At 52.5% G+C, this 10312-nt stretch overlaps 1 protein-coding gene across 3 annotated transcripts in view; it reads right to left on the reverse strand.

Moving 5' to 3' along the window:
* ZNF135 (zinc finger protein 135) overlaps window positions 1-10160 on the reverse strand; it is a 15338-nt gene extending 5178 nt beyond the window's left edge. Inside the window, exons 1-3 of one of the 3 annotated variants that reach the window (XR_006680271.1) lie at window positions 6978-7033; window positions 4842-4924; window positions 4644-4745 (exon numbers count right to left, since the gene is read on the reverse strand). The gene's annotated coding sequence lies outside the window, so the exon portion shown is untranslated. Of the gene's footprint in view, window positions 1-4643; window positions 4746-4841; window positions 4925-6977; window positions 7034-10075 lie in introns of those variants that run through there. The other 2 variants (XM_045292335.1, XM_045292334.1) reach the window with 2 other exon arrangements.
* Window positions 10161-10312: the final 152 nt, after the last annotated feature.

Here is a 10312-nt window from a genome sequence, read left to right on the forward strand (position 1 = left end):
GCGCTTTACACAATTGATGTGTGTATGGATTGTGATAAGAGTTGTATGAGCCCCTAATAAAATGATTAAAAAAAAAAAGAAAACGGACTCACGGCAATCCACGGGGCAGAGCAGCGCTGCCCCCAGGCTAACTCAACAGCAATGGGTTAGTCTTTTGGGGAGCCAATTGCCAGGTCTTTCTGCCGTGGAGCCACTGGCTGGGTTTGAACTAACCTTTTAATTAGCAGCTGAGCTCCTAGCCTTTGTGCCACCAGGGCCCCTTCCTGGAAATCTACTTCCACATAAATCTTACTTGGATGTAAAAAAATGCAGGCAAGCGCTGGAACAAAAGAGATGAAGAGAAGCAACAAATGCGAGTGGGCCCAGGGAACATGACATTGTGGGTAGAGGGGGACACTGAGCAGCAGGTCGCAGGGGACTGATTTGACGTTGGCATGGGACACATCAGTCTGTCCCCTGTTCATGATATACGCTCACATTCCCACAAGAGGCTGCTTCCTTCCTGAATCACATTAGGGCTCTGTGGTTTTCATGGCTCCTGAGCATCAGAGTGGGGGACACTCAGGACTGGGCAGAGAGTGTATGTGGACAAATTCTTCATTCTCATGCTTGAGGAAGGCTGATAGGCTAGGCTTCTGAGTAGAGGAAGGCCTTCACAATTGTGAGTTGGAGAAGAGGCCCAGTCCCAGTCTCCTAATTAAAAACAATCCCCACAATATCCTCCCAGAAGAGCACAACCTTCCTGTTCCCTCTTTCAAGCACATGGCTAGTTCCTATCCAGCCGGCAGCTTTCTCTGTAGGGGCAGACATGTGCTACTGCTCTCCCTGCTCAGGGGACAGTCACGCCCCTTACCTGCCCCCAGCACTGGAGTTAGGCTACTCCCCCAATGAGTTCAGGGACCTCTAGGGTTTATATACTACCCACTTTGTTATGTGGGTAAGTGTCTGTGGTTGGGCGTGGGGGGCTTGCATGCCCCAACACTAGATTCGTTGGTGAAAAAATACATTTTCTGTCTCTCCCACTCGGACCTGGTTCCTGATGCCATGCATGTGAGCACCCCAAAACTTCTGTCTGCCTCTTACTTTCTTTCCTTCAATTACACAAGCTCCCACATCAGAGTCTGGTGCAAGTTCACCCTCAGGATGTTCATGTTCATAGAAACAGTGCAGACAGCAGCTAGTGGGCGTGGCCAAGGTCCACTGGGCGGGGGGAGGGGGGGTAGGCATATGGAGGGTCAGACCAAGTCAATATGTGTCACCCCTGACATCACGTGTCACTGTCCCCACAGGAGGGGCATCAGGTCCTCTGCTCTTGGCAGAACCTGAACCTCTGCAGAATCTGCCTCCATTACAATTCCTCTCAGGAAAAGTGGAGACCAGCATCAGGTGTGCAGAGCTGGGTGTTGATAGACGCACCCAGCACTGGCCTCAGATGGTCAGGTTTCAAGTCCCAGGCCCCTCCCCTGCCCAACCCAGTCCATCTCTTCACCATCCTGTGTGTGGGGCTCCTCACATGTTAAGATGAGGGAGCCCCTCAGAGGGCTTTCGTTAGGCAAGAGTAGTCAGTGCACGTAAGGGAGGCCCAGTGCCCAGTACTCTGTCCGGCTGCCAGGGCCCTTGGGGACATTTCGTTTTCTTTCACCCATTTCCTAGATTCCACAGGTGTTGCTCAGCCGTTATTGATCCAGCACGACTGAGCACCCAGAGTCCAGTGGGTGTGGCTGTGCATTGGGCTGCTAAATGCAAGGTCAGCGGTTCAATACCAACAGCTGCTCTGCCGGAGAAAGAGTTAGCTTTCTACTCCCCTAATGGGTGACAGTCTCAGACAGCCAAAGGGCAGGTCCTACCTACAGGGTCGCTATTGATCAGAATCAATTTTATGGCAGTGTGAGAATGACTTATAAGTTGGAATTGACTGATGGGGCAGCAAGGGGCTTGGTTTGTCTTTTTAAACTGAGCACAAGGTACGTTTTGGTGCTGCACATGCCGCAGCACCCAGAGACGTGCCTGCCTTTGTGGTGCCCACGGCCTGGTGGTGGGGAAGGAGCTGCCAGCAGGGCAAACCTCGAGGCCCTGCAGATCCCAGGCAATCAGGTGCAACGATGCAGGCAGAGATGGAGGCACAGGTACAGGCACATGCCCTTAAGTAGGGAGAAGGGTGAGGAAGGGTGTGGCCAGAGTCCGGCATGGGTCAGGCAGAGATAGGCCCAACGAAACAGCTCACTGACACGAGTTGATTCTGATGCCATGACTCAGCCAGGCTGTGTCTGTATGGCCCATCTTCTCACCTTGAGGCCCAGGAATCCCGCCTGCTACTCTTTCCCTAACAGATGGAGGTTCACTCTGGGTCTGCTTCCGAACGGCCACCACCGTGACCCATGATGAGACGGCAGCTCCCAGGACCTGAGGCCAAGGACCCTCGGGCTGTCAATTTCTGCCAGGGGGCTTGGTGCACGGTTGACCTTCAAGGGTCAAGCAAGCCAGTTTCCGGCAGTAAAATCCCCTGCCTTCTTTACAAGCAAAACCCAAACCAACCACAGAAAAGGAAGCCCAGGCAGAAGCTCAAGGCCTGGGTATACAGACAAACCCCTCTGCAGTGTGCTGTGCCCCACTCTCCAGATGCTGCATCTGTCACAGAGGGAATGGCTGCGGCCACCTGGGCGGAATAAGGGGCCATTTTCCCACAGCCTGTGCTCACCTGGTGTGTGCCGGGCCACTTTTGGTGATGCTCAGAACCCGTGCAACGTTTTCACCACGCCACTGCACGCGACAGTGCGTGTGAGCAAATCTTCCACGCGCACCGGGGACCCCAAATCTGCGCGGCCCACTGGATTGCTATACTTGCTTTACTGCAGAGGTCTGGGAGCCAACTCGGACACCAGCGGAGTGACTGGGCGCAGATGGGGCCTGGGGCCCTGCTCTGAGAAACTCCCAGACCCTCTGGGGCCTGCCTGTCGAGCAGCCGAGGGCAACCAAGGGCCCAGGATTGTGGACTCCATCCTGGTGCAGCTGCCAGGCTCGGGCGGGGATGGCGGTGAAAAAGATGGTGCTGGCCTCTGGGGGGTCCAGCTGCAGGGCCAGTGAAAATAGAAAAAAATACAAAAACAGGTGGCACCATCGCCACCAATTGCCTCAGGCCCGGTGCAAGCCATGTAAGACCCCGGTGGTCAATGTGGATTCCCAGCGCACAGCAGGTGCTCAGAGTGGTCGGTAGGATGAGCATGCTGAGCCTGGCAGCCAATGGCACGTGCCACCCTGTCTGAGTTGCTGGTGACCCCATGAGGTGAGGACGACGACGAGGAAACAGGCACAGCGAGGGGAGTCACAAGTGTGGCCCTCGGGGCCTTCCTGCTGCTCGGACCACCAGAGGCAGAAGCTCGTGCTGAGGCCCCAGTCTGCATGCACTGGCCCTGGGGACCTCATTCTCAGCCCTCTGTGGGCTACAGAAAGGTCCCCAAGTTGTTTCCCCATATTAAGACACGGGTCTATACACTTGGAGGTCAGCTGCACAGAGGTCATCTCCCCGAGGGCATCACCCATCCAGCGCAATCAGACCCTGTTGTCTGTCCCACCCAGGGAAGGACGAGGATAGTGGAGCGTTTCCCTGAAGGAGAGCCCAGAGACCAGGTCAAGTCAACTCAAGGAGGACCAAGGTTAAGCTGCCATCTTGAATCTAGGCTCCGCCCATCTTGTCACGTGTGGATCTAGTGCCTCTCCTTCCTATTGTGTGTACACTCTTAGCTCATCCCCTTCCTGCTGCGTGCCTATGCCTACTGTACAGCCCCTTCCTGTTACATATGTGGTTACCTATAATCAGGTGGGCTTGCACATCCCCCAAATGTATATAAGCTGGATTGGAAATATGCTCTCTCTTCTCCCACCTTCACGTGGACCACCAGGAGGGGCTGAGGTGAGCATGCTACCATGAAATGTGTCTGACTATTTTATTGCCTCTCCTATCGTCTATGACTTTACCGTAACTTTTATATACTATTGCCATACAATTGTGCCTAAGGACCCTGCGGTTGTTGGGCCTTGGCTGGATGGCAACTCTAACATCTTTGTTTGGACCAGGAGCCCCGTGGGGGTGGGGAGTCTGGCTCCTGCATCTATGGGGCCTGGAACAGCACCTGGAAGGACACCTGGCTCCTCGCAGCTGACTCAGTGTCAGCAGAGTGATTGGGTGCAGAGCAGGGGTCTGGGAACCCAGGTCTGAGAAAGTCTCAGTCACTCCCGCCAGTGTGATGCATGCCACACTGCCCGGTTCACTGTGTTAGGCAGGGTTCTCTAGAGAAACAAAACCAGGACACTTATGATTATATATATATATATATATGAGGAAAGATTTATACAGCGAGAAAGAATATAACACCTAATTTGTCCACACAGCAGTACAGAGGGCTCAGTTCAACTCACTTTCGTGGAACAGTTAATACATTGGAAGTCCTTCAACTCACGTGGCTGCTGTGTCCAAGGTCAAGGAAGCAGAAAGCAGGGCGTCCTCCCTCGGGCAAGGCAGGCAGTGTCTGCCAGCAGGCAGCAGGGTAGGTCAGCAAGTCAGTAGCTTGGAAGCTTAGTGAACTCAAGCAATGCAAGGCGACAGGATCCACCACCCTCCAGCTCAAACAATGTACGCACCAGCAGCGTGGCCAAGCAAGTCTTGAAAGCGCCTCAAGCTCTAGTGACCAATCCATGGGTTGGCTTGTCCCACAGGTAGGCCAGTCAGCATAAATGACATGGGAGATCTGGAGAGGACACGGAGCTGGCTGAGAATGTGCTACTCGGCAGGGCCACAGGTCAGGGCCTTTGGAGGCCAAGCAAGAGGCCAGTGATGTACTCACTTTGCTGCTGACAGCCAGGAGTCCAAGATGCATTTACTCCTCCTTTGGCCTCTTACAAAACAGCTCTGGCTCCTCGGCGGCACCTGAGGGAGAGAGGCGGTGAGAGGCTGGACCAGATTCCGAGCCCCATGTGGGTGAGGCACCTGCAGGGAAACCTCGGCCAGGCACGTCTGAAGCACCACTCATGCCCCTGACACAAATCCAGGTGTTGTTCCAGGAGACCTTGGCATCTCCTACCCTATTCCACAGGTGAGGAAATGGAGGCCTGGGAGGATGGGAAGGGCACAGCTTAGTCGCACAGCCAGTTTTCTCGAGTGATGATGATGATGATGATGATGATGATGATGGAAAATCCTACAGCCCTGGGATCCCAGCCCTGCCTGAGCAGTACCAGCCAGGTGAACCGTTCCTTTAGGGAAAGGCAGGGGGTCCCAGCTAAAGGCTGGCTGTTGACCCTGCCCAATTGTGCTGCAAAAGGACTGGTTATATTTCTGTGGTTGGGTGCCGGAAAGCTGACTTTCAACTCCGAGGGGCCCCTGTGTGGCAGAGTAGAACAGCCCCACAGTGTGTCCAAGGTGATAATAGTTTCAAGAGGAGTTACAGGGGTTAGTTGTTTGAAACCACGAGCTACTCTACAGGAGAAAGAGGGGCATTCTGCCTGCGTAAGGAAGGGGGCCTGGTGGTGTCATGGTTACCAACAGGGCTGGGAAATGCAAGGTAAGCAGTTCGAACCATCAGCTGCTCTTTGGGAGAAGGACAGGGCTTTCTACTCCCGATAAAGAGTTACAGTCTTGGAAATTCACAGGGGCAGTGCTACCCTGCCCTATAGGGTCACCAAGAGATGGCAACGAGTCCGTCCCCCAACCCCCAATCGTTACAGGAAGAGCTCGGTTGGTCTAGCTCTTAAGAGGTTTGAATCTTCAGCCACCCTGCGGGAGAAAGAGGTGGTACTTTGTTTCTTTAAGGATTTACGGTCTTGGAAAGCTGATGGGGCAGCTCGCTCTGCCCTTCCAGGGTTGTTATGAGTGGAGCCAAGGGGGTGACTGACAATGGGCTCATCTGTACAGTTCAAAGATCACCAGGGCTTTCTTTGGAGGAGCTGATAATCGTTTGTTTAGCAACTGAGTGCTTAATCACTGTGCCACCAGATCGCTTTCTCTGTAATGATTACAGCCCACGGGGGATGGTAGCAGTTAAGAGTCAAGGAAACAGCATGTCCAACGTGGCCTCTACAGGGCTGGCAGGGCACAGCAGTGGCAAAAGGACAGTGACTGCTGCTTGCTGAGGAGGGGGAGACCCTCTATGAGGGGGCTTCAAGCAGTTGGTGCAAAACGAGAATTGAAAGGCAGTGAAACTTTCCCAGGATTTTGGTGCCTACCACACACCCAGAGGTTTCCAGCAGTGCATCCCGGCTGATTCCCCCTACCCCTCAGCAAAACTCTCAGGCCAAATGGGAAGTGCTTCCTTGTTTTCTCTCCAAACCTTCCCCTGATGAGCCTGCCTACAAGACACCGGTGGGTCCCATCTGAACCCTAACCCTGTGGTCCACCCTGCAGCTCCAGGTTGGTGGAGGAGCTTGTTGAAAGATGTGCTTTGGAGTTTCCTGCCGTCTGTCCAGCTCCACAGTGGGCGGTACAAGGATGCATCTCCACTCAGGTCTTTGGTCCAGAACGAGGGTCTGACACCCAGAGGTGTACACTAAATAAATGAACTAATGGCGCTTGGGCCACGCCTAGCACACAAGAGTTTCACAGTCTATTTGGATCCCATGTCCACTCGGATACACATCTTGGGTCCCTGGTCTCTCCTTCCTCTACAGGTTAGAACCACAAGATGTGCAGGCCCCGGAGATGCCTTCCCGACCCCGCTCACTCCCACCCAGGCAGGAGGGATGCAGGCAAGGCTGGCTCCAGCCTTTCAGGAGTTCGATCAGCTCGTTCCTCTTCCTGACCCGAGATCAGGCGCTCCCACTCACTCCCCTCAGCTCCTGGAAGCCCCTAACTGGGCCCCGTCCCCTGGACGTCGCACGACAGCGGCCCCCGCCCAGAGCAGACACAGGTTCGGCGAGACCTGCGCGGTTTGGCCCACCTCCCGGCCGGGCCCCACCTGCTCGGATCCACAGAAAACCCCACTTACCCGCCCGCCGCCACGACAAAGGCCTAGGTCACCACCTGCGGGGTCTGCGTCTGCGCGCGCGGATACTGAACTACAACTCCCAGGAGCCAGCGCTCGCTTCCGGCCGTTCTTGTACTCCTCCCGGTGTCGGGGTAGGCACAGAGGTCAAGGCAACCAGGCTCCAAGTTCTAGCGCGAGGCCAAGCCTCTGCTGCCCTCGGCCCTTACTTCTCAACTTGACTGACTTTATCTGCCAGACGGCAGGATCCAGACCAGCGCGTGTCAGGCAGCGAACTACAACTCCCAGAGAGCATTGCGCGCTCCTCCGTTACACTCCGTGTTCCGTCCAAACCCGCCCAGAACACGGACCGAGGAAACAGGTTCCGGTCACCGGAGCTCAGCCTTCGGTCACTCGACGCAGCTCCTCCCTCCCATCACGCGCTATGAAAAGCTCAGGTTGAAGCTAAAGAAAATTAAAGCAAGTTCAGGGGCCGCTATCCCACTGAATATTGAGAACATCTCAAGAACGGATTTAAAAATTAACACTAATGGCAGAAGACGATGAGCTGTGGGAGAACATCAAGAATGTCATTCACGAAAATAAGCAAAAGGTCATTAAAAAGACAGGAGAAAGAAAAGATCAAAGTGGATGTTAGAAGAGACCTTGAAACTCACTCTTGATCATAGAGTAGCTAAAGCAAATGGAAGGGATGATGACACAACATTTCCAAGGGCAGCTCGAGCAGAAGTGTGATGATGATGATGAAATATGCAGAGACCTAGAGTTAGAGAACCATAAAGGATGAACATGCTCAGCATATCTTAACCTGAAAGAACAAATGAAAACATTCAAGCCTTGAGTAGTGACACTGAAAGATGCTGTGGGTAAAATATGGAATGATGCAGGAAGGACCGAAACAAGATGGGAGGAATGCAGAGAGTCACTGTACCAAAAAAGAACTTGTTCACATTCAACCACTGCAAGAGGTAGCATATGATCCACAAACAACAGCGCTGAGGGAAGTCCAAGCTGCACTGAGAGCATTAGCCAAAACTAAGCCTCCAGGAATTCATGGGATACCAATGGAAATGTTTCAACAACATGAGGAAGCACTGGAAACAATTACTCTTTTATGCCCAGAAATCTGGAAGACAGCCACTTGGCTAACTGTCTGAAGATCTATAGTTCTTCCAATTTCAAAGAAAGATGACCCAACAGAATGCTCAATAGAAGAATATCATTGATGTCACAGGTAAAATTTTGCTTAAGATTATTAAACAATGGCTGGAGCAGTACATTGACTGGGAGCTGCCAGAGGTTCAGGCAAGATTCAGAAGAGGATGTGGAGCCAGGGTTATCATTGCTGATGGCTGATGGATTTGGGGTGAAAGCAGAGAATACCAGAACGTTGTTTACTTGTGTTTTATTGACTATGCCAAGGCATTTGATTGTGTGGTTAATAAACTCTGGAATACGTCGAGAAGAATCAGGATGGTCAGAACGCTCCTTACAGGCAAGGGTGCGAGACTTGCTCTCGAACTGAGACCGTGCAGGAGAAAGCAGTCTCTAGAGAAGGACAGCATGCTTGCTCAAGTAGAGAGTCAGTGAAAAAAAGGAAGGCCTTTCACAAATGGGTTGACACCATGGCTGCAAAATGGGTCGAAACATAAGAACATTCATTGTGAGGTTGGCGCAGGACTGGGCAGCATTTCTTCTTGTTGTACAGTGGATTGCTATTAGTAGGAGCACTGCTTAATAACAGCAACAGAAGAAAGAGTAGTGTGGTAGTTACACAATTTCATGTTAACTTGATAAGTAAGTGTAGGGGTGGAGTCTAGCTTGTCAGTCAAGTCATGGCCTGATGACACCTTCTTGTGGGCGTGGCCTTCTTATGGGGGTTGTGGGAACTTCCTCCTCTTCTCCCTGAAGGTGGGCTACACTTCCTGTTGACAAGCCACATGGAGCCACCCTGATGGCCTGGAGATGCGCCCACAGCCATTGGATCCACAAGACCTGTGATCTTCCTGCATTCTGCATCATTGCGTGTGCCTGTGTGAGTCTGAAGAGTGATTTATGGACTAGTATCAAACTTATGGGCTAAAATTGGACTTAAGGATTTGATGTGGACTGGACTGGGATATTTTCTTAATATGCAATTACTGTTTGATATAAAACTCTTTCTTATACATTTATGAGTGTCCTTGGGTTTATTTCTCTAGTCAACCTCGCTGAGCACAGTGGCTGCATTCTCATCTCATGTTTCTGAAGCACTGCCCAGAAAGAGTGGGGTTCTCTTGAGCATTTGACCTGGTGGCAAGCTCTATGTTACTATTACTCACAGCAATGACCATGAAACTGGGACAGCACCAGGCAGTAACTCCTATCTCTTGTACTTAAAGTTGCTATGAGTTGGAACCAACTTCAGGGTTCCAACCACCACCACCTGGGGCACCAACACTGGGTCAGATACAGGGGGAAATAGAGGTAGCCTTCTTGTTGGTCAAATTTTGGAAAGGTGGTATGTTTTCAGATCTTGCTTAAGACTTGGTTTGCAGAAAAACCCAGAATACAACAGGTCCCTTCATTGCCCCTTGCAGAAAAATTCCTTTTTAAACTTAAATTCAGCAAGCTTAAAAGAACAGAACCAACTGGGCAGGCATGGCTGTTTAGATAAGCAACGGAGCCTGCGATCTTGAGGGAGTGACAGCATGCTTCCCTTTTCTGTGAACCCTGGTTCCTTGGTACAACTGGGGAAGCCCTCTGCTCACATAACAAATCTGTTAAGCATTCCATTAATTTGCCATATAGATTAGGGTAGATAGCCTGCTTCTTTATCCACTGACTTTCTGAAGTAGTTTTGGGAAGTTTGAAAACCTCAAAATTACCTTCTGTCAAGCGCTTGTAGACATAAACAGAATTTCTCCATCAACCAGGTCTCTATGTGGCTGAAACAGTGACCGGCATCCTCATCCGCCTGCATCGGACCCACAGTTCTGAGAGCCCCCTCGCCCCCACCCCCGCCCCTCTGGGAGTCGTTCAGTCCACAGTCCACAGTTGGCCGGCGCGGCAAAAGGCCCTAAAGCAGGATCAGTGAGTGACAGGCAGCGGGTAGGACCCACCTTGAGAAGAGCAGGATGAACCCCTGGAACCACAACCCAGCCTCCTCGGTCCCCGCGCTCCGGGCGGGCTTAGACTACACACTGTGCCGAACGGAAGCGCGCGCACAGCTCTCTGGGAGTTGTAGTTCAGTGTCCCAGCGCCGCGGGTACAAGACCGCCTGGTGGCGGTGCGGTCTCGACCCTGCTGTCCGGAGGGAAAGTCAGGCGCGTTGAGGAGAAGCCGAGGCCTGCATGAGG

This window comes from Echinops telfairi, unplaced genomic scaffold, assembly GCF_000313985.2.
Source record: "Echinops telfairi isolate 266 unplaced genomic scaffold, ASM31398v2 ScPeMD7_655;HRSCAF=1070, whole genome shotgun sequence".
In the NCBI taxonomy this organism is placed as follows: Eukaryota; Metazoa; Chordata; class Mammalia; order Afrosoricida; family Tenrecidae; genus Echinops; species Echinops telfairi.